Below are 24030 nucleotides of genomic sequence, written 5' to 3'. Positions count from 1 at the left end.
TCTTTCTTTAGTGTGTAGATACTTTTAAAAAATATCAGGTCCATACTGTATAGCACAGGAAACTATATTCAACATCTTGTAATAACCTAAAATGGAAAAGAATCTGAAAGAGAATATATGTGTGTATATGTATCTATATATATGTATATACACATGTATATATATACATACATATATATGTGTGTATATATACATATATATATATATATTCTTTCAGATATATACCCCCACACACATATATGTTCTTTCAGATTCTTTTCCATTTTAGGTTATTACAATCTGATGGGCTACAGTTCATGGGGTTGAAAAGAGTTGAATACAACTGAGTGACTGAACACACACGCACTCAAACATGCAACTGAACTACTTTGCTGTACACCTGAAACTAACACAATATTGTCAATCAACTAACTTGAATTACAAAAAAACAAAAATTGTATAAATCTCACCCCCTGCCATTCTCAGGAAAAAAATCAGGTCCAGAACAAGGGAAGCACAGGTGATTCTTTCTATCATAATGTGGAACATCTCTGCACATTCAGTTCAATAGGATACACGCCCAGTGCTAACAAACACATTTGACCACGTTTTATTTATTTAGGCCAGGTGGAGGAATTCCCCTGTGGTTAAAGCCTCTGCAGGAACCACCACCGCTAAGCTCTGACTTTTATTCAACTCAGAACCTGAATCATTAGCAACTAAATGACTAGTTCCACTTTGCTCAAGGATAGTGAGGGCACCCTGTGTGTGAGGGGAACTATTTGCCTTTTATGTTTTGGACGTGGCAAAGAAAGAGAAGGCAAACAGAATGGTATTTTCATATTAAAAGAGTTTGGAAGGTTATATCCAGCCACAGTGGTAACTAATGAACATTCCCATGTATGTGACCCCTACTGTGTGCTTCTGAAAAAGAAGTGTTACCTCTCCTTTTTCACTCTGTATTCAAGGTTGCCAAGACTTTTGGGGGAAATATTTTGTGCAACTTTTAATTTGATTTTCAGTTGGATTACCCAAATTCTGAAGCTGAGCAGTTCCTTCTGGACAATGACTGAATATAATGTAGACTGTATATTGGGGAACTGGGCCCTTTTGTTCCTAGGTCATAGTTAAGGGAAATAAGTCTGCCTCAGCTGGATGAGAATGTCATATTCAAAAGGAGAGCTCTCCCTTGGGGACCCCTCCCCTGTTCCTGTCTTTGTGAATGCTCGTTATGTTTCCGTTTGCTTACTGGCTCCATGTAGGATATTGGTGGGCAAGGGAAAGCAAAGGGACAAGGGAAGAGAGAGAATTTTTGCCCCAAGAATCATATAAATTAGTTGGACAATGTATACACATGAAAATGTTTGGTAACAATTCTGGTTGTTTGTGATTAAAAGCCAGGATGAATTGGAAGAGAGTAAGTTTCTGTTATTTAGTCACTAAATCATGTCCAACTCTGTGACCCCACAGACTGTAGCCTGCCAGGCTCCTCTGTCCATGGGATTCTTCAGGCAAGAATACTGGAGTGGGTTGCCATTCCCTTCTCCAGGGAATCTTCCCGACCAAGGGATCAAACCTGTGTCTCCTGCATTGGCAGGTGGATTTTTTACCACTGAGCCACCAGGGAAGCCCATGTTTCTGTTGGATATGGTTCATCAGGTCAGAATCCCATGGAATTCTTGTTGAAACAGACTCCAGTGTCCTACCCCCAGAGTTTCTGGTTAGGTGGTAGGCCTAGGGTGGGGCCTGCTGACTTGGATTTCTAAGTTCCCAGCTGGTGCTGATGCTACTGACCTGAAGACCATGATGCTAACTGCTCCTCTCAGAGGTCAGGGAAAAGAGAGGTGACACAAAGGTGTGATTGATGTGTACTGAGATGGTCCATCCCCCCAAGTACTGCAGTTACCACACTTCTCTTTTCTGGCCTCATTTTAAGAGGACAGCTTGTAGCACTCTGAAATATCCACTTTTGATATCATAAGCAGGGAGCCTGCTTTTTCCTATAATTAGGGAATTCTCCACAAGGAGAGGAAATTTATGCCATATTCTTGGCAAAAGTAGAAGGAGAGAAACAGTATTCTTGGTTTTGTTTAGCTGTTATTATTCTTTTACTTTCTCTTACTTTCAGCATTCACCCCTACATTCCCAAAAGTACATTAAGAATTTTTTTCTGCAGCCAAATGCAAATAGGAAACACATGTTGTTGGATTCACACCCAATTAAGTTAAAATTAGGAAAATGGAGAGGAGAAAAAAAATTAAAAATGATGTAGGGTGAAGAGTTCAGAAAACAAGCTTCCTTGGAAAGGCTTATTTGGTACTTCTTGAGAACACTTGCTGATTGACTATATACATTTCTGAAGGAGAAATGCAATAACAGCCTCTGGAAGGGGGTTTGCCATAATGTTTTACTAGCAGCAAAGTGGAGGTTTCATTGCTATTAAGTTAGCAGTTGAAATGATTCTGCTCCCAAATATGTATTCCTACTACTTTGTATTAGTTGGGAAAGAGCATTCTGCAGTTTCTTTTCTTTTTTTTTTTTTTTTACAGTAAGGAATCTTAAATGTACTTGAATTGTTACTTAGATACATCCGAAGTTTCTATTAAATACCAGTACAGAGAGATAAAAAGTTTTCCTACAGTATCTCTGTCCTCTGCTGAAACCAGTTCTTAATCTGATAGCAGTTTAAGGTTGATCTAATGAAATTGATTCTGGGCATTGTTGATATTGAGCCAGAAAACGTTACCACAGGTCCTTGTACGGTCAGGCCCTCAAGATGGTTGCTCTCTTGTTCTCTGTACATTCCCCTGCTTGACCAGTGCCTGCTTCACTGATACCCTGATACATGACTGACCTTCCTATGGACTTGCCCCAGACCTCAGCGAAAGAGCATTCTTATCAAAGGGACAGTGAGAGGCATGCCCCTCTGCTGCTTTCTCTGGTGACTCATGAGCCCACCTGACATCAATTCCCCTATAACTATAACTGGTAATCTCCTCTTCCTGCTCCGGGAGCCAAGATGGCTGCCATATCCTGCGTGCTGTTAGCTGTACGCGGTGGTGTGTTGCACCAGGACCTGCGTCAGACATGTAAGCTCCCCCATCCATATTCAACCATTAATGTCTCTGTTGAGGATCCTGGGCTGATTCTTCAGTCTTGAAGCTGGGCAAGCACAGCCTTGTAGGTCTGCGGAGTGCAGCCCGACAGCCCTCCTCCCCTCCAACCCAGTTTGCAGCTTTATCCCTTTCCTCCGTTATCTTCCAGTGATACACATTCAACTCCCTAGATATAGTGATACTAGGATTTGGGGATATAGTGAAACTTGGTGTATATTTCATAGGACAGTAGTTATTTGTTTTTATTTATGGTAATTTTTCAAATGTTTGCTAGCATGTGATTCTTAATATAGAGAGTAGCTTGTTGGGCTTTTTTTCTACTTTCTCAGCCATTTAAAAAATACCACTCTCTCTAAGGCAGTGTTTTTCTTTATCTTGAAGCATACCAATGCATACATCTAATTAGGCACTAAGGAGGACTGTGCTATTTTTTTGCAAATATTTTAACTTTAGGAATGAGCGGTAATCTTTTGGATATGAAGATGTGTGTTACATTATTACTTCTGTTCTATTTTTCCTTTAAGAAGATTGAGGACCTGGTTCCAAGAGAGGGTCACATTTCTTTTAAATGTTTCCTTCCAATTTTTTTTTTTCATGAGAATGAATTATTACTGTCAATTTCTGGAAACCAAGTTATCAATTTTTTCTTAATTTGACAAGAGCACGGGGACAGAAGGTTAGGGGAGGACAGTTGAGCCAGATTTGTATCTGATTCTGTTCTTGACCTGTGTCTTTTCAGGATAATTTTAAGACCTTCCTTCCCTTCTTTTTTAAGATAGAAGAATCCTCCAATGTCATATGACTCATTCACCTCCAGTTTTCATTCTCTTAACAGCAGAATTTTAGTGATTTCAGAGTCTAGTTCCATTTTGAACTATTCTCTTAAGTGGCTTTTTTTGTTGTTTTGTTTTTAACGTCTTCCTTTTTCAGAGGTCTTCAGTGTTTTCATGCCATGGTACATATCCAATAGTCTCACTCTCTTGTAATTTTTGTCTTATTGCCCAAGATGCTTCTTGAACCAGTCAAGTAAATAGTATACTTTTGATATCATTAATCTTTGAGCAGAGGGAAGAAGAAATATAATCTGTCTCATGTACATGGTTGAATAGCACTTGAAAAAAAATTTTTTTAATAGTTAAAAACATGTTTTAATGCCATTCTCCCAAATCATCCCCCGCCCTCCCTCTCCCACAGAGTCCAAAAGACTGTTCTATACATCTGTGTCTCTTTTGCTGTCTCTCATACAGGGTTGTCGTTACCATCTTTCTAAATTCCATATATATGCGTTAGTATACTGTATTAGTGTTTTTCTTTCTGGCTTACTTCTTACTTAATAGGCTCCAGTTTTATCCACCTCATTAGAACTGATTCACATGTATTCTTTTTAATGGCTGAGTAATACTCCATTGTGTATATGTACCACAGCTTTCTTATCCATTCATCTGCTGATGGACATCTAGGTTGCTTCCATGTCCTGGCTATTATAAACAGTGCTGCGATGAATATTGGGATACACGTATCTCTTTCAATTCTGGTTTCCTCGGTGTGTATGCCCAGCAGTGGGATTGCTGGGTCGTATGGCAGTTCTATTTCCAGTTTTTTAAGGAATCTCAACACTGTTCTCCATAGTGACTGTACTAGTTTGCATTCCCACTAACAGTGTAATTTAATTTTAATTCCCCAAGATAGATAAGTAATGCTTTTGCTTCTAAATTGATGTATTTCCTCTATGATTATTTTTAAGAGTGGACATCATTCTAAAGGACCAGGAATATCTTATTTCTGGATTCTCTGGAAACTTTCCCAGTCTACCACATCTGGCCGAGAGTAAGTACTTAGTTGAAGTTTGAATGAATGAATGAACAAAGGAACATGGAAAGCTTTGACAAAAAGTATGCATATTTTAGTCATGGGTTCAAGATGATTACTAAACTGTAATATAAGAAAGGGTAGAACTTTTGGCTTGCTTAAGGATGTAAAAATATTTTTATTAGACTTTGTTTTTTAGGGCAGTTTCATATTTACAGCAAAATTAAGTAGAAAGTACAGAGATTTTCCATACACTCCCTGTCTCTACACATGCATGGCTCTGTGGTCATCAACATCGCCCACCAGAGTGATATATTTGTTACAATTAATGAACCTACAGTGATGCATCATCACTCAGAGTCCATAGTTGGCACTAGGGTTTACTCCTCAGTGTTGTATATTCTGTGGGTTTGGACAAATGTGTAATGTGTAATGACATACATCCACCATGGTAATATTGTACAAAGGAGTTTCATGTCCTAAAACCCCTCTGTGCTCTGCCTGTTCATCCCTCCCCCTCCCCTCACCCTTGACAATCACTGATCTTTGTGTTGTCTTCAGAGTTTCACCTTTTCCAGAATGTCATATGGTTGGAATCTTTTTCAGATTGGCTTCTTCCACTTAGTAATGTACATTGAAGGTTCCTCCATGTCTTTTCATGGCTTGGTAGCTCTTCTCTTTTTAGTGCTGAATACTATTCCATTGTCTGGATGTACCATAGCTTATTTATTTAACTACTGAAGGACATCTTGGTTGCTTCCAAGTTTTGGTGATTATGAATAAAGCTACTCTAGCTGTCCATATGCACATTTTTGTCTGGATATAATTCTCATCTCCTTTGGATAAATACAAAGTAGCACGATTGTTGGACTGTGTGGTAAAAGTATATTTAGTTCTGTAAGACGTTGCCTGTCTTTCAAAATGACTATATGATTTTGCATTCCCACCAGCAGTGAATGAGAATTCTGTTGTTTGACATCCTCACCAGTATTTCTCTGGTGTTATTGTCCCAGATATGGCTATTCAAATTGGTATGTAGCAGTATCTTGTTTTTAAATTTGCATTTCCCTGAGGACATATGAATGGAGCATGTTTTATATACTTATTTGCCATCTATATATCTTCTTTGTGAGGTGTCTATTAAGGTCTTTAGCCCATTTTTAGTCAGATTGTCTGTTTTCTTATTGTTTAATTTTAAGAGTTCTTTGTATATTTTTAGTAAAGTCTTTTATCAGATATATCTTTTTGCTTTTCTCCTAGTCTGTGGCTTGTGTTTTCATTCCCTTGAGCTTACTTTATCTTAATTTGATTAATTTTTGAACACATGGTATTGTCACTTTGTATAAAATATTTGTATTAGTTTCTTAGGGTTGCCACACACAGTAACACAGACTGTAGGGTGGCTTTAAATGACAGAAATTTCTCTGAGTTCTGAAAGCTACTAGTCTGAAGTCAAGATGTTGGCAGGACCCTGGTCTTTATAAGCTCTAGTAAAGAATTTTTCCTTTTGCCTTCTAGCTTCTGCTGGTTGAGCAGTATTCTTGGTGTTCCCTGGCTTGCACAGTCTCTGCCTTTGTCATGACATCACCACAGTCTCTGCCTTTGTCATCACATGGGGTTCTCCCTGTGCACCACTGTGTCTGTATCCAATTTTCTCTCCTTATAAGGACATCAGTCATTGGATCAGGGCCCACCTCAATGCACTGTGACCTCATGTTCACAGATATCAGGGGTATTAACACTTGAACAGATCTCTTTTAGGGGACCACAGTTCTATCCATACAGATATAAAAGTGTATATATGAAAAGTTTATATCTCTTGCTATCCCCAGGTCATTCAGTTGCCCTCCTCAGAGGTTACCAATGTTATTTTAGTTTATTTTAAATAGCTGCAATTTGTCTAAAAATGATAATGGGGGAAAGTCTCATTTTCTCCTTGAAGAGTCAATCTTTTTCTCATCTGTTTCATTCATCAAAACTTCCTGATTTTAGTCATCACATTTATCCCATGTCCTCGGCTGGGTTCAGCGATGGGAAGAAAAGATGAAATGTTCAAGTACAAACTAAATATAGTGAACCTATATTAATCATGGCGTGAAACATATTCTATATCCATGTGACTCCCTCATTAAGTGTTAGACACGGTATGGGTAGCACTTAATCACTCACTTGCTGGCACAAAGTAGGTTGTTACTAGTTTTAAATACTAGTAACATTAAATCCTACAGCATTTGGTTATGGGGTTTCTTATTTATATATGTGTCATTAAATGGTTTTGAAATGAATTTGTTGCTATTATGTAGTAAAATGATGCTGTTAAAATAAAGTACAGCTCTATTAGGTGAAATTGATGAAGGATAGTTCTGTTCATTCATACATAATAAAATATGTGTTAAGATCCTATACCTTCTAAAATAGAAATTATATATACTAAAACTGCATAATGCTGCATCAGTTCAGTTCAGTTCAGTTGCTCAGTCGTGTCCGACTCTTTGTGACCCCATGAACCGCAGCACACCAGGCCTCCCTGTCCAACACCAACTCCTGGAGTCCACCCAAACCCATGTCCATTGAGTTGGTGATGCCATCCAACCATCTCATCCTCTGTCGTCCCCTTCTCCTCCTGCCCTCAATCTTTCCCAGCATCAGGGTCTTTTCAAATGAGTCAGCCCTTTGCATCAGGTGGCCAATGTATTGGAGTTTCAGCTTCAACATCAGTCCTTCCAATGAACACCGAGAACTGATCTCCTTTAGCATATTAATGATCTGCAGAGTTCTGCAGTAAGCAATCAACATGTCTAACTTTGTTTAGCCTACAGTTGCTCATAAAGTTATTTAAAAAAATATTACACCTCTCATTGCTTTTATTTTCCAGAATATGTTTGGAGAAATAAAGGTTTAAAAGCAGAAGATAGAGTTAAAATATTGAGTCAGAAGCCGGGCACTGAGTTAGGACAGAAAGGTAGAACTTTTCTCCCGCCTGTCCTAATAGGAGGAGACTGTGTTCTTTTTATTGCCATAGGAACCACTGCATTGCTGTCTGAGAGGTTGTGAGAGGACAGAGGAGAGGAGAAAGAGCCTGGGTTTGGAGATTAGACAGGTCTAGTGTGAATCCCAACACTGCCATGTACTAGTTATGTGAAAAGTGAAAGTCATTCAGTTACATCCAACTCTTTGTGACCAGGTGGACTGTAGCCTGCCAGGCTCCTCTGTCTGTGGCATTCTCCAGACAAGAATACTGGAGTGGGTAGACATTCCTTTCTCCAGGGGATCTTCCCAACCCAGGGATTGAACTTGGGTCTCCTGCATTGCAGGCAGATTCTTTACCATCTGAGCGACTATGGAAGTTGGTGCTACTACTTATGGCTACATTTTTCTTTATCTATATAGGGGGAAGACATAGTTCCTATCCCTAAAGAATTTATCATCTAATGGGAAGATGAGATTAGAAGAACTGTGGTCATGAAACAAGAATAAGATTATTGCTTTAAGAGATAGACACAGTAGTTGGAGGGGGTGGTCTGTTTTATTTTTATTTTTAGATTTCTAGTTATTTATTCTTTTGGCTGCGTGACGTGAGAAATTTCCCTGACCAGGATTGAATCCATGCCGCCTGCATTGGAAACTTGGAGTCTTAACCACTGGACTGCCAGGGAAGTCCCGGGGTGTATTTTAAAGGAGGCAGAAGCCAACCAATTGTGGACGATCTGGAAAAGCTTCATGGAGAAGCTGGCATTTAGGTAGACAGGTCTATATGAGTTAGTAAAGTAAGACTGACATTTGGAGACATAATAGAGGGGAGTACATTTGGGGCAGAGCAAAAAGCAAGAGCAAAGCTTTGGTGACAGGAAAGAAAAGACATTTAAGGAGTAGCAGGTGGCTTTATTTCTCCAGAGACATTAGCAGTTAAGCAGTCATTTTGCTCTGTGGCCTGTGTGCTGTAGGATCTCGGTGGTATAGATTGTTTTAGCAGGACTGTTGGTGGCTTTTGAGTAGACTAATGCATTTAATACTTTCTGTGGCACCATTACCAAGTAAATAACCTTGTACTTGAAGAAAATTTAGTTTTCAGTTAATGCTCTTAAAAGTTTGGTCACTCTACTAAAGTACCCATACTCATAATAGGGTTTATTGTTAACCTTGGAAAATTTACTGTGCTGATATGCCAAGTCCCGTGGAGGGACACCCTCCTGAAACACCCTCTTCCAACAACACAAGAGAAGACTCTATACATGGACATCACCAGATGGTCAACACCAAAATCAGATTGATTATATTCTAAGATGGAGAAGCTCTATACAGTCAGCAAAAACAAGACCAGGAGCTGAGTGTGGCTCAGACCATGAACTCCTTATTGCCAAATTCAGACTTAAATTGAAGAAAGTAGGGAAAACCACTAGACCATTCAGGTATGACCTAAATCAAATCCCTTATGATTATACAGTGGATGTGAGAAATAGATTTAAGGGCCTAGATCTGATAGATAGAGTGCCTGATGAACTATGGAATGAGGTTCGTGACATTGTCCAGGAGACAGGGATCAAGACCATCCCCATGGAAAAGAAATGCAAGAAAGCAAAATGGCTGTCTGGGGAGGCCTTACAAATAGCTGTGAAAAGAAGAGAAGTGAAAAGCAAAGGAGAAAAGGAAAGATATAAACATCTGAATGCAGAGTTCCAAAGAATAGCAAGGAGAGATAAGAAAGCCTTCTTCAGCGATCAATGCAAAGAAATAGAGGAAAACACAGAATGGGAAAGACTAGAGATCTCTTTAAGAAAATCAGAGATACCAAAGGAATATTTCATGAAAAGATGGGCTCGATAAAGGACAGAAATGGTATGGACCTAACAGAAGCAGAAGATATTAAGAAGAGATGGCAAGAATACACAGAAGAACTGTACAAAAAAGATCTTCACGACCCAGATAATCACGATGGTGTGATCACTCACTTAGAGCCAGACATCCTGGAATGTGAAGTCAAGTGGGCCTTAGAAAGCATCACTACAAACAAAGCTAGTGGAGGTGATGGAATTCCAGTTGAGCTATTCCAAATCCTGAAAGATGATGCTGTGAAAGTGCTGCACTCAATATGCCAGCAAATTTGGAAAACTCAGCAGTGGCCACAGGACTGGAAAAGGTCAGTTTTCATTCCAGTCCCAAAGAAAGGCAATGCCAAAGAATGCTCAAACTACCACACAGTTGCACTCATCTCTCACACTAGTAAAGTAATGCTCAAAATTCTCCAAGCCAGGCTTCAGCAATATGTGAACCGTGAACTTCCTAATGTTCAAGCTGGTTTCAGAAAAGGCAGAGGAACCAGAGATCAAATTGCCAACATCTGCTGGATCATGGAAAAAGCAAGAGAGTTCCAGAAAAACATCTATTTCTGATTTATTGACTATACCAAAGCCTTTGACTGTGTGGATCACAATAAACTGTGGAAAATTCTGAAAGAGATGGGAATACCAGACCACCTGATCTGCCTCTTGAGAAATTTGTATGCAGGTCAAGAAGCAACAGTTAGAACTGGACATGGAACAACAGACTGGTCCAAATAGGAAAAAGAGTTCATCAAGGCTGTATATTGTCACCCTGTTTATTTAACTTATATGCAGAGTACATCATGAGAAACGCTGGACTGAAAGAAACACAAGCTGGAATCAAGATTGCCGGGAGAAATATCAATAACCTCAGATATGCAGATGACACCACCTTTATGGCAGAAAGGGAAGAGGAACTCAAAAGCCTCTTGATGAAAGTGAAAGTGGAGAGTGAAAAAGTTGGCTTAAAGCTCAACATTCAGAAAACGAAGATCATGGCATCCGGTCCCATCACTTCATGGGAAATAGATGGGAAAACAGTGGAAACAGTGTCAGACTTTATTTTTCTGGGCTCCAAAATCACTACAGATGGTGACTGCAGCCATGAAATTAAAAGACGCTTACTCCTTGGAAGGAAAGTTATGACCAACCTAGATAGCATATTCAAAAGCAGAGACATTACTTTGCCAACAAAGGTTCGTCTAGTCAAGGCTATGGTCTTTCCTGTGGTCATGTATGGATGTGAGAGTTGGACTGTGAAGAAAGCTGAGCACCGAAGAATTGATGCTTTTGAACTGTGGTGTTGGAGAAGACTCTTGAGAGTCCCTTGGACTGCAAGGAGATCCAACCAGTCCATTCTGAAGGAGATCAGCCCTGGGATTTCTTTGGAAGGAATGATGCAAAAGCTGAAACTCCAGAACTTTGGCCACCTCATGTGAAGAGTTGACTCATTGGAAAAGACTCTGATGCTGGGAGGGATTGGGGGCAAGAGGAGAAGGGGACGACAGAGGATGAGACAGCTGGATGGCATCACTGACTCGATGGACGTGAGTCTGAGTGAACTCCAGGAGTTGGTGATGGACAGGGAGGCCTGGCATGCTGTGATTCATGAGGTCGCAAAGAGTCGGACATGACTGAGCAACTGATCTAATCTGATCTGATCTGACTGCCCAAGATTATAGGACCTCAGAACGCTTTGTTCCCTGAGTTTGTATTAACATCTCCCCAAGATGTTCTCTTCCAGTCATCAGGGTCAGTGTGGAGCTTTGTCAAAAGATGGAATATTACTCAGCCATAAAAAGGAACACATTTGAGTCAGTTCTAATGAGGTGGATGAACCTAGAGCCTATTACACAGAGCAAAGTAAGTCAGAAAGAGAAAGACAAGTATCATATATTAACGTATATGTATACGTTAATATATGTAACGTATAGGTATATATACGTTAACATATATAACATATAGGTATATATACGTTAACATATATAACGTATTGGTATATATACGTTAACATATATAACGTATAGGTATATATACGTTAACATATATAACGTATAGGTATATATACGTTAACATATATAACGTATTGGTATATATACGTTAACATATATAACGTATTGGTATATATACGTTAACATATATAACGTATAGGTATATATACGTTAATATATATAACGTATAGGTATATATACGTTAATATATATACGTTAATATATGATACTTGTCTTTGTCTTTCTGACTTACTTTGCTCTGTATAATAGGCTCTAGGTTCATCCACCTCATTAGAACTGACTCAAATGTGTTCCTTTTTATGGCTGAGTAATATTCCATCTTTTGACAAAGCTCCACACTGACCCTGATGACTGGAAGAGAACATCTTGGGGAGATGTTAATACAAACTCAGGGAACAAAGGGTTCTGAGGTCCTATAATCTTGGGCAGTCAGATCAGATCATATATTAACGTATATATACAGAGAAGACAATGGCACCCCACTCCAGTACTCTTGACTGGAAAATCCCATGGACAGAGGAGCCTTCTAGGCTGCAGTCCATGCTAAGGGTCGGACACGACTGAGCAACTTCACTTTCACTTTTCACTTTCATGCATTGGAGAAGGAAATGGCAACCCGCTCCAGTGTTCTTGCCTGGAGAATCCCAGGGACGAGGAAGCCTGTTGGGCTGCCGTCTATGGGGTCGCACAGAGTTGGACACGACTGAAGTGACTTAGCAGAAGCAACGTATATATACGGAATCTAGAGAAATGGTACCAATGATCCTATGTATAGGGCAACAAAGGGGACACAGACATAAAGAACAGACTTCTGAACTTAGTGAGAGGAGGAGAGGGTGGTATGATTGAAACATATACATTACCATATGTAAAATAGATAGCCAGTCGAAGTTTGATGTATGAAGCAGGGCACCCAAAGCTGGTGCTCTCTGACAACCAGGACGGATGGGGTGGGGAGGGAAGAGGTTAGGGGGTTCAGTGGGGAGGGGACACATGTATGCCTATGGGTGATTCATGTTGATCTATGGCAAAAACCATCACAATATTGTAAAGTAATTATCTGCCAATTAAATGAAAGTTTTAACAAAGCAAATGCTTTGCTTACCATTTCCCTTACCTGTATCCCCTCCAGCATATCAGATTTTGAGCCTGGTAGGGGTGGGACAGGTGCTCAAAAGGGCAGGAGCAATGTGGGCACCCTGGCCATCCTCATATCTTTTGTCCATGCCTCCAGCCTCCCACTCCCTATCTCCACCCATTCTCTGACCCAACCTAATGTATCATAAATTATTCTTCAGTTGCATGAACAGTAAGGGCTCCCTCTCCTAATCCCTAATTGCTAAAATTTTATAATAAAAATCTTACTAAAAAGTTGTGGGGAGTTCTCTACGTGCATGCATGCTATATCGCTTCTTTGTGACCCCGTGGACTGCAGCCCACCAGGCTCCTCTGTCCATGAGATTCTCTAGGCAAGAGTACTGGAGTGGGTTGCCATGCCCTCCCTGCAGGGGATCTTCCAGACCCAGAGATCGAACCTGCATTGGCAGGCAGGTTCTTTACCACTAGTGTTATCGGGAAAGCCTGGCAGTCCTAGGACTTCAGGGTTTCATCCTTGGGGCCTGGGTTTCAATCCCTGGTTGGGGAATTAAGATCCACAAGCAGCATGGTGTGGTCCAAAAAACATTTGTGAAGAAAAATATAAATATATACATGTAAGCAGGCCAAGTAGGTTATTGATCACCTCTAGATTAGCAGTGCTGTGTTCTTAGTCGTCAGTCATGTCTGACTCTTTGTGATCCCAAGGACTGTAGCCCACCAGGCTCCTGTCAATGGGGATTCTCCAGGCAAGAATACTAGAGTGGGTTACCATGCCCTCCTGCAGGGGGCCTTCCCAACCTGGGATCAAACCCAGGTCTCCTCCATTGCAGGAGGATTCTTGACTGCCTGAGCCACCAGAAAATAGTAGTAGATCATTGGAATAACACCCTCTTCCAACAACACAAGAGACAACTCTACACATAGACATTACCAGATGGTCAGTACCAAAATCAGATTGATTATATTCTTTGTAGCCAAAGATGGAGAAGCTCTATACAGTCAGCAAAAACAAGACTGGGAGCTGACTGTGGCCCAGATCATGAAGTCCTTATTAGAAAATTCAGACTTAAATTGAGGAAAGTAGGGAAAACCACTAGACCATTCAGGTCTGACCTAAATTAAATCCCTTATGATTTTACAGTGGAAGTGACAAATAGATTCAGGGGATTAGATCTGACAGAGTGCCTGAAGAACTATGGAAGGAGGTTTGTAACATTGTACAGGAGGCAGTGATCAAAACGATCCCCAAGAAGAAGAAATGCAAAAAGGCAAAATGGTTGTCTGAGGAGCCCTTACAAATAGCTGAGAAAAGAAGAGAAGCAAAAGGCAAAGGAGAAAAGGAAGGATATATCCATCTGAATGCAGAGTTTCAAAGAATAGCAAGGAGAGACAGAAAGCCTTCCTAAGTGATTTATGCAAAGAAATAGAGGAAAACAATGCAATGAGATAGACTAGAGATCTCTTCAAGAAAATTAGAGATACCAAGGGAACATTTCATGTTCCCTTGCCAACATCTTATTGGCAAAGATGGGCCCAATAAAGAACAGAAATGGTAGGGACCTAACAGAAGCAGAAGATATTAAGAAGAAGTGGCAGGAATACACAGCAGAACTATACAAAATAGATCTTTGTGACCCAGATAACCATGATGGTATGATCACTCACCTAGAACCACACATCCTAGAATGCAAAGTTGAGTAAGCCTTAGGAAGCATCACTGCGAACAAAGTTAGTGGAGGTGATAGAATTCCAGCTGAGCTATTTCAAATCCTAAAAGATGATGCTGTGAAAGTGCTGCAGTCAATATGCCAGCAAATTTGGAAAAGTCAGCAGTGGCCACAGGACTGGAAAAGGTCAGTTTTCATTCCAATCCCAAAGAAAAGCAATGCCAAAGAATGTTCAAACTGCCACACAATTGCATTCATCTCACACACTGAAAGAATGCTCAAAATTCTCCAAGTCAGGCTTCAAAAGTCTGTGAAGTGAGAACTTCTAGATGTTCAGGCCATGTTTAGAAAAGGCAGAGGAACAAGAGATCGAATTGCCAACATCTGTTGGATGATCCAAAAAGCAAGAGAGTTCCAGAAAAAATCTACTTCTGCTTCATTGACTACGCTAAAGCCTTTGACTATGTATATCACAACACACTGTGGTAAATTCTTCAAGAGATGGGAATATTAGACCACCTTACCTGCCTCCTAAGAAATCTGTATGCAGGTCAAGAAGCAACAGTTACAACTAGACATGAACAACATACTGATTCCAGATTGGGAAAGGAATACGTCAAGGCTGTATATTGTCACTTACTTGTATGTGACACTTACTTTGCTTACTTAACTTATATGCAGAATACATCATGTGAAATGCTGGACTAGATGAAACACAAGCTGGAATCAAGATTGCTGGGAGAAATATCTATAGCCTTAGATATGCAGATGACACCACCCTTACGGCAGAAAGTGGAGAGGAACTAAAGAGCCTCTTGATGAAAGTGAAAGAGGAGAGTGAAAAAGCCAGCTTAAAATTCAGCATTCAAAAAACTAAGATCATGGCATCCAATCCCATCGCTTCATGGTAAATAGATGGGGAAAAAATGGAAACAGTGGCAGACTTTATTTTTGGGGGGCTCCAAAATCACTGCAGATGGTGACTGCAGCCATGAAATTAGAAGATGCTTGCTCCTTGGAAGGAAAGCTATGACCAACCTAGACAGCATATTAAAAAGCAGAGACATTACTTTGCCGACAAAGGTCCATCTAGTCAAAGCTATGGTTTTTCCAGTAGTCATGTATGGATGTGAGAGTTGGATCATAAAGAAAGCTGAACACTGAAGAATTGGTGTTTTGAACTGTAGTGTTGAAGAAGACTCTTGAGAATCTCTTGGACAGCAAGGATTTCAGTCTTGAATATTCATTGGAAGGACTGATGATGAAGCTGAAGCTCCATTACTTTGGCCACCTGATGTGAAGAGCAGGCTCATTAGAAAAGACCTTGATGCTGGCAAATATTGAAGGCAGGAGGAGAAGAACAACAGGGATGAGATGGTTGTATGGCATCACTGACTCTATGGACATGAATTTGCAAAATCTCCAGGATATGGTGATGGACAGGGAAGCCTAGTGTGCTGCAGTCCATGAGTTTGCAAAGAATCAGACATGACTGAGAGACTGAACTGATCAGAATAGACTGTAAGGTGCCTGGACTGGGTCTTCCCAGGTGGCGCTAGTGGTAAGGAACCCACCTGTCTATGCAGTAGATGTTAGAGACGGGAGTTCCATCCCTAGGTTGGGAAGCTCCCTTGGAGTAGGAAATGGCAACCCAATGCAGTATTCTTGCCTGGAGAATCCTATGGACACAGTAGTTGGTGGGCTATAGTCTGTAGGGTTGCAAAGAGCTGGACGTGGCATGCCTGGACTGTTATTATGTGATGGAAATATATTTTAGAGTTTATACGTTTATTTCTAAGCCTAATTAACTTCTCTATGAATATTTGGTTGTCGTTATTTAGTCACTAAGTCATGTCTGACTCATATGGTAAAAAATCCTAAATTCTATCTTTCTAATCTCCTTGAAAGTGAAAGTGAAGTTGCTCAGTTGTGTCCAACTCTTTGCGACCCCATGGACTGTAGCCCGCCAGGCTCCTCTGTCCATGGGATTCTCCAGGCAATTATACCAGAGTGGGTTGCCATTTCCTCCTCCAGGCGATCTTCCCAATCCAGGGATTGAACCCGAGCCTCTTGCATTGCAGGCAGATTCTTTACCTGGAAAATCTCATGAATATTTTAAACCGACATTAATGTATCTTCAAACCAAGTAATGCAATGTGTAGAAAACTCTCTGCTGCAGATTTTAGGTAAAGTGAATTTATAATTTGGCTCAGAATGATCAAGGATCTACTCAGCAACTGATATTACTTCTCTTGGAATGTTTCTTTCAAGTTTTTAGCACTTTTTAAGGAGATTAGAGAAGGAAATGGCAACCCACTTCAGTACTCTTGCCTGGAAAATTCTGTGCACAGAGGATCCTGTTAGGCTACAGTCCATGGGGTCGCAAAGAGTTGGACACGACTGAGCAACTTTACTTCCCCTTTCAAGGAGATTAGAAATAGAATTTAGGTTTTTTACCATATATCTTCATTTCTGGAAACAGGGGAGATTACAATTAGATTCCTGAAATTTATTGATAGTAGGATAATAAATATCAGTCATTTCAGTAGAAATCAAATTTTTTTTTGCTGTATCACTATATATATTTTTTAATCTAAGTTTTTGGTATTTTGAAAAAGATCCTCATAATTTTTTCTTAATAGTTTTCAAGTAAAACTATGTAATAATATAATATATAGTGTATAAAGCTATAAAATATGTATATATATAATCAATGCATGTAAAATATCACATAGCAGATCAAAGAAGGCTGTGTTCAGTAATTCACAGAAGCAAGATATCTTCACTTCCTGACCATGTATCTCAAAATATATTGCACTTGCTTTCTTGTCATCATCAAAATGCATATACTTCTTGCTGCCTCTCTTTCTTGCAATGGATAAAACTTTTCTCTATATAGAAGTCAGGGAACCAATACAGGAAAATGCCTAAAGGAATGTGTATAAGTTGCCAAAATGGATACCTCCTGGGATGTTTCTAAAAGCATCGTAAGTAGCATATAGTGCATTCGCCTTCTCTCTTGCTGAGCTATTGAAATAGCTCACTCAGCCCTTTTGTTAAATAATATCCCTGGGACATGAACCAAATAGCATTTCCTCTTCAGTCTTATCTGTCGTTTTCCTGATTTCAAAACCAGCCTCCAGATGTCAAAATATGAAGGTGAAAGTGGATGAAATTGTTTTTATTTATAGAGTTTCCTATGTCAAACTGATGGACCAAGATTATCCCCTGTTGTCCATCCCCCAATAAGTTGGTCAATGATCCCAAAGTAAAGGCTTGACCCTATGAGTGTCTAAGTTATCTTTAACCTTCAGTGTAGTTTAAGATAATGTACCATACTTGAAGGACATTTTAGCTGAGTTATGTAATTTGTTTTGCATATTTTGCCAAAGTAAAATTATGGTGTAAAAATGAAGTAAAAAATGATGGACCTTGTAGCAGGCACTTCTAGCACTGATAGAAACACTACACTGAAATTCTATTGCTATTTTAATATCTCCAGTATTGCAAGGAAAATGTAGATTGCTTTCTGTTTCTGTTGCAAGTACGTATGAGTGTGTCTTTAAGGTGTGGGAGATACATGAAAATGCACTTTGAAACGCTAAAGTGCTATGTAAGTATTGGGTGTTATATTGGGTCCGTGGAGCTTGACTCACCTGTTCTGTATGTATTTTAGACTTTCATATGTACAAGTTTTGTAATAATATACTAAGGGAAAATGGCTCATGTAATCTTTTGAATTTTCTCATATGTCCAAAAACTTGGGAATGAATAGACTCCATTAGAGAAGAAGGACCCATAAATATAACTCAGGCGAATTGCTTCATTTTTCAGGTCAGAAACAAAGACCTGAAGAGGTGAGGTATTTTGCCCAAGATTGCAAAGCCAGTTAGTGGAGCTGAGATAGGAACCATCTAATCCCCCGATCCCTGGCATACTACTCATTCTTCAGTTCAGTATATATAGAATCTTGTTTAGCAACAGGGCAAACAACCACAAAGGACCTTGGCTTTGCCCATTTTGTTAGTGACCTTTTTTCTTTTTGTATAAAAAATATACATGCCTGTCAGTCCAGTCCACCTGCATTGTGGAGACCTGGGTTCAATCCCTGGGTTGGGAAGATCCCCTGGAGGAGGGCATGACAACCCACTCCAGTATTGCCTGGAGAATCCCATGGAAAGAAGAGCCTGGTGAGCTACAGTCCATGGGGTTGCAGAGAGCTGGACAAGAATGAGTGACTAAGCATGCAGACACCAGTGGTTAGGACTCCACCTCCCAATGCAGGGGCATAGATTCGATCCCTTGTCAGGGAACTAAGGTCCCAATGCTTTGGAATGTGGCCAAAAATTAAATAAATAAATGAAAGTTTTTGTACCATTAAAAAAACCATTCAAAAAAAAATATATGTATATATACACTCAATAACAAATTTGCCTTCAGGAGACTTGATTTTCCCATAACCAGGCATTATGATCAATTCAGAAACATGGATCTAATGATTTTTAAATTCTAGATTACTATGATATTGTAATTCACTTTATAAGACCTTGTTAACTTATTATTACCTATTTTTATTCCTTTTTGCCAAACTACATGTCTTTTTTTTTTCTTCTGTGTCTTTTATTACCCTGTGCCTTGGGGGAGTAAAGTCAATTTTCATAGCTTCTATCTGATGTTACATTCACGTTATTGCTTAAGAACAGGGGTTAGATGTGTCTTGGGACCTTACTGTATACAGCCTCACTCTGAACTTTGTCCTCACTTTGGTGAGCCTGGTGGGAAAAGCTCTTAAGTTGTCAGTTTTGAAGACCTGCCAGAGTTCCCGCAGTGCTACTATTCACCTACAGCTTTCATTTGAGTCCTCACTGTGCCTTCTGAACTTGTTTTGTGGCCAGTGGGAATAATAGTTGTCCATTCTGTACCTTAGAATGTGACACTCATAGAGTTTCTGAGAAATTTTTAGAAGAGTGCTTTGTTTGGGGTTCTTGATCCTTTGGGTATGTCGTCTCAGTAAGGACATCAGGAGTGTCACCCAAACCCCTACTATCTATTAAGGAAGAAGGATAAGGAAGAGGGGGAGGCGGAGGGGGAGGAAAAGGAGAAAATGCTTTATAAATGGAGAAATGTAGTTTAACAACAGTGTAAGGTGGTCTAATATTGTTAGCAGGACCCTCCTACACCAACCAAAACTTTTAAAAATAATTTTATTTACTTATTTTTATTTTGGCTGTGCTGGGTCTTCATTGCTACGTGAGCTTTTCTCTAGTTGCTACAAGTGGGGTCTACTCTCTCGTTGGTGATGCACGGTGTCATTGCAGTGACTTCTCTTGTGGAGCAGGAGCTCTCGGGCTTCAATAGTTGTGGCTCATGGGCTCAGTAGTTGCAGCTCCCAGGCTCTAGAGCACAGGCTCAATAGTTGTGGCACACGGGCTCAGTTGCTCTGCGGCACATGGGATCCTCCTGGAGCAGGGATTGAACCTGAGTCTCCTGCACTGGCCTTGGCAGGGGGACTCTTTAGCACTGAGCCACCAGGGAAGCCCCAGCCAAAGTTTTTTAATGGCTGTCTTAGTACTAAGATGTTGCTCCACTCTGCTGTTTGTTGTCCTCTCCTATCTATACTAACGTCTACCTTCCTAAAGTCCCCTCTCAAATGCTGCTTTTTCTTTAAGCTTCTCTGATTCACACCTGCCCGCTCACCATGTTACACTGAGTATCATAGTTATTACTACTATTATTTTTTAATTTAGTCCAGAGCTAGACTGAAAGTTCCTTTAGGGATTTTATGAAATATCTAGAGGAAAGCTTTGCACATTATAGCTTGTTCAGTAATATTTATTGAATTGATTTTTGGGGAAAATGCATTTTTAGTATTTTTTTCCCTCAGTTCCTTCCTTATAATTTTACCTAGAATTAAACAATAGTGTGAGGGTCTTCCCTGGTGGTGCAGTATCCACCAGCCAGTGGAGGAGATGCAAGAGACATGGGTTTGATCCCTAGGTCAGGAAGATCCCCTGGAGTAGGAAATGGCTACCCACTCCAGTATTCTTGCCTGGAAAATTCCATGGACAGAGCAGCCTGGTGGGCTACAGTCCATGGGGTCACAAAGAGTCAGACATGACTGAGAGAGGGAGCTTGCATGCACACATACAAATAATAGTGTGTAGGAAAAAAACTTTAACTTCCAATGCCTTTCAGTGTATTAACTTGAATTTTGTAAGTTGAAGAAAAGTAGTATTTTAGGGGATTATAGTTTGTTTTATAAATCAATTCAGCTGCACATCTTTTTAATTAAAACTTAAATTTTATTTTCCATTTGTGTTTTTCTTTTTTCTCTAGTGATTATATTTAAGTATTCAAAGTTAAGAACTGAATCTTGGGCAAATAATTTATCAAATTACATTTATTTTTTAAAGGAAGTTTCCTTCCATTTACTCATAGCAAATCAATTCTTAGGGTAGAAATATGTCATCATGAAGATAGATGACATGTTCAAGATTATAACCTTCCTACTCCCTTTAAAAAGTAAGTATAGGAGCCATTGTGAGCAATGATGCTTTATGTTTCATTTTCCACTACTAAAGTGTTTTAAAATGACAAAAATCATTCTTTACAATATTATGGTCAAAAATGGAAAGATATTTATTGGCTGAGAGCATTGTGTTTCTGATAGCTTTGCCTGGAGTTATGATGGAAATTTTGACACAATCATAATTCAAGTTGACATTAATGGGAATCATTATGGTCTTCTCTAGCCTTATTAGAAGGTCATTTGGAAATTTTATTTAGATAGTCAGATGGTTCCATGACCAAGTAGAAATAGTGCTTTATTTTTTGTGTTTTTACTGTTGGGTGCTCACAGTGAGTGTAGCTCTATGTACACCCTTCCTTTGACTGTTAACACTTCTTACAGCTGGGTTGATTACTACCCTAGTCACGATGAATGGGTGACATTTCTCATATTATTGACTTTTGTAGGGCCTCATCATCAGATGATGCCTCTGAAGTCTCTGACTAGATAGTGCTTTTTTGCTTTTCTTAGTCTCCTGACCTTTACACCTCCATGCATTTCTACAGTGGAGATAGCCTTTACCCTTATTCCTAATAATAAAGGAGTGTGGAATTGGGCAAAGAGACCAAGAGAGCTCAGTGCTGGCACTGGCTGTGACAGCTAATGGGCTTTAAAGCTTTGAGCAAATGACTTCTCCTCTTCAGACTTCATCTTTCTGATTTGTAATATGTAGGTTATATTAGCTGATCTCAAAGATCCCTTCTTTTATAATTCATCAAAATTCATCTACCAGAATGGTGGTGTGATAATTAGCAAGACTGATAGCTGGGTACAGGGAAATGGCACTGCGAAAAGCTCTAGTCTACACTATCCCCGGTGAACATTCATGTTTGCATATTTTAATAACAATATTCTCAGCATCCCACCTCCGCCCAATCACTCACTTAGCAAGAACCTTTCTCCCCGTTAACATTTTACAACTGTGTGATTTAATGAGCTCTATTAATACCAACAAAATGGAGAAAAGGTGCTATTTTAATATACCTTTTAATATTACTTCTAGGATTTGAGATACCAAATGAAAGATTTTTAGCTTTGACTTTTCAGGAAGAAAAAAAATCACCTGTCTTTACTTGATGGAGGAAAAAAAGATCTCCAATAAAGAATCATGCCTCAGAATTGTTATTCCATTCACACTTGCTTCTCTTCTGGCATGTACTACCTCATGTGTGAGCATAAAAGGAAGGTGACACATTAAATGAAGGGTCATTCTAAAAAAACAAAGTTGACAAAAATGCTTTACTCTCAGGGATAGAGGTGAAGTACAAACCAAAACAATAGCTTATTCATAGCTGATATTTGGAGATATTTCTTAAGTCCAGAAAGGTCAGAGGGAAATCCAGCAAATGTCAACACTGTTTGTCAGGTGGGAAGACTCACAGTGTCTCCTGAGGAATTTAATTTATATTAATGAGGAGTGAGACCTGCCTTGGGCTCTCTCAGACATGGCTGTGGTGCCAATTTAAATGATCTAACTTCACGAAAAGGATTCCTAACAAATTATTCAGCGAAACAGCCTCACATGAGATTGCTTTTTAATCCTGAGGCCTCAGTTACTCTGACCTCTGCTGAACCACAGGCACAAACTGGGACAGAGTCTCGAGACCTGGCCTCACTAAATTGATAGCTTGCTGTCATTTCTCTTTCTTGTTGGGTTATCAGGGAACCAGGCTAACCCAAGTGCCCTGTGATGTGCATATTCAGTCGTGTCTGACTCTTGGTGACCCTGTGGACTGTAGCCTGCCAGGCTCCTTTATTCTCGGGATTTTCTAAGAAGGAATACTGAAGTGGGTTGCCATTTCCTTCTCCAGTGGATATTCCTGACCCTGGGATTGAACCCATGTCTTTTGTGTCTCCTGCGTTGGCAGACAGATTCTTTTCCAACAGTGCCACCTGGTAGGACAGCAAAGTGAGATTCTGACAATAAAGTTCTAATTCAGTTCAGCAGTCCTTCATGAAGACTCACAATTGAGGCTATGTGGGAGTAATGACAAGAGTCACTATTTATGTGCACTTATTATCTGCCAGACTCCCTACTAACTGTCTTGTATTTCCAGTTTCTAATCTTTACAACAGTTGTACAGAATTACAGACATGGGGAAGAAGACTCAGCAGAATCAGATTCGGTAGGTCTATTTAGTTCCTCCCTGTCCATCACCAACTCCTGGAATTCACCCAAACTCATGTACATCGAGTCGGTGATGCCATCCAGCCATCTCATCCTCTGTCGTCCCCTTCTCCTCCTGCCCCCAATCCCTCCCAGCATCAGAGTCTTTTCCAATGAGTCAACTCTTCGCATGAGGTGGCCAAAGTATTGGAGTTTCAGCTTTACCATCAGTCCTTCCAAAGAACACCCAGGATCGATCTGCTTTAGGATGGACTGGTTGGATCTCCTTGCAGTCCAAGGGACTCTCAAGAGTCTTCTCCAACACCACAGTTCAAAAGCATCAATTCTTCGGTGCTCAGCTTTCTTCAAATTTGAAGTGATTCTGTGTTTGGGATTAAATTGCTCTTCAATGGGCAAGAGCTAATGAAAATAAACATGCTTTAATATCATTTAATATTATTAATGTCATTTAATATCATAATACCAAATAGTTTGTATCTTTTATTAACTCTCTTGTATGCCATGTAAGTTCTTGTCCTCAACCTTTCTATTAGTAGAAGTTGAATTCTAGGTATTTCACCTCTTTCTTTTTCTCTCTTTTAAAATATACTTTTTAAACTTAAAAGAAAAATCGAGGAGTATGTGTGATTTTTATAGCAGAATAAAATCCTAGATAACCTTATTTGACCTCTTCTCATACAAGCAAATAATCTCAGTTTTAAATAGGTTTTCTGCTTCTATTTAAGCACAGACCACTGTCCATATTTTGGAAGCCTATCCTAGACTGTGAAGCCAGAATAGACATGGTATCTTGGACAAGATTTGATCTGAGAGCTTAATGGATTGGCACAAGG

General features: G+C 39.7%; 1 protein-coding gene across 3 annotated transcripts in view; it reads left to right on the top strand.

Annotated features, from left to right (window-relative positions):
* Positions 1–24030, top strand: part of PPM1L (protein phosphatase, Mg2+/Mn2+ dependent 1L) — a 327985-nt gene that overhangs the window by 146243 nt on the left and 157712 nt on the right. The window contains exon 1 of one of the 3 annotated variants that reach the window (XM_070792274.1): positions 4650–4922. The exons of the other annotated variants lie outside the window; for them this stretch is intronic. The gene's annotated coding sequence lies outside the window, so the exon portion shown is untranslated. Of the gene's footprint in view, positions 1–4649; positions 4923–24030 lie in introns of those variants that run through there. 3 annotated transcript variants of the gene reach the window in all.

This window comes from Bos indicus, chromosome 1 (genome assembly GCF_029378745.1).
Source record: "Bos indicus isolate NIAB-ARS_2022 breed Sahiwal x Tharparkar chromosome 1, NIAB-ARS_B.indTharparkar_mat_pri_1.0, whole genome shotgun sequence".
NCBI lineage: Eukaryota > Metazoa > Chordata > Mammalia > Artiodactyla > Bovidae > Bos > Bos indicus.
The sequence above is the reverse complement of the archived record's forward strand: the minus strand, read 5'-3'. Positions and strand labels throughout refer to the sequence as shown.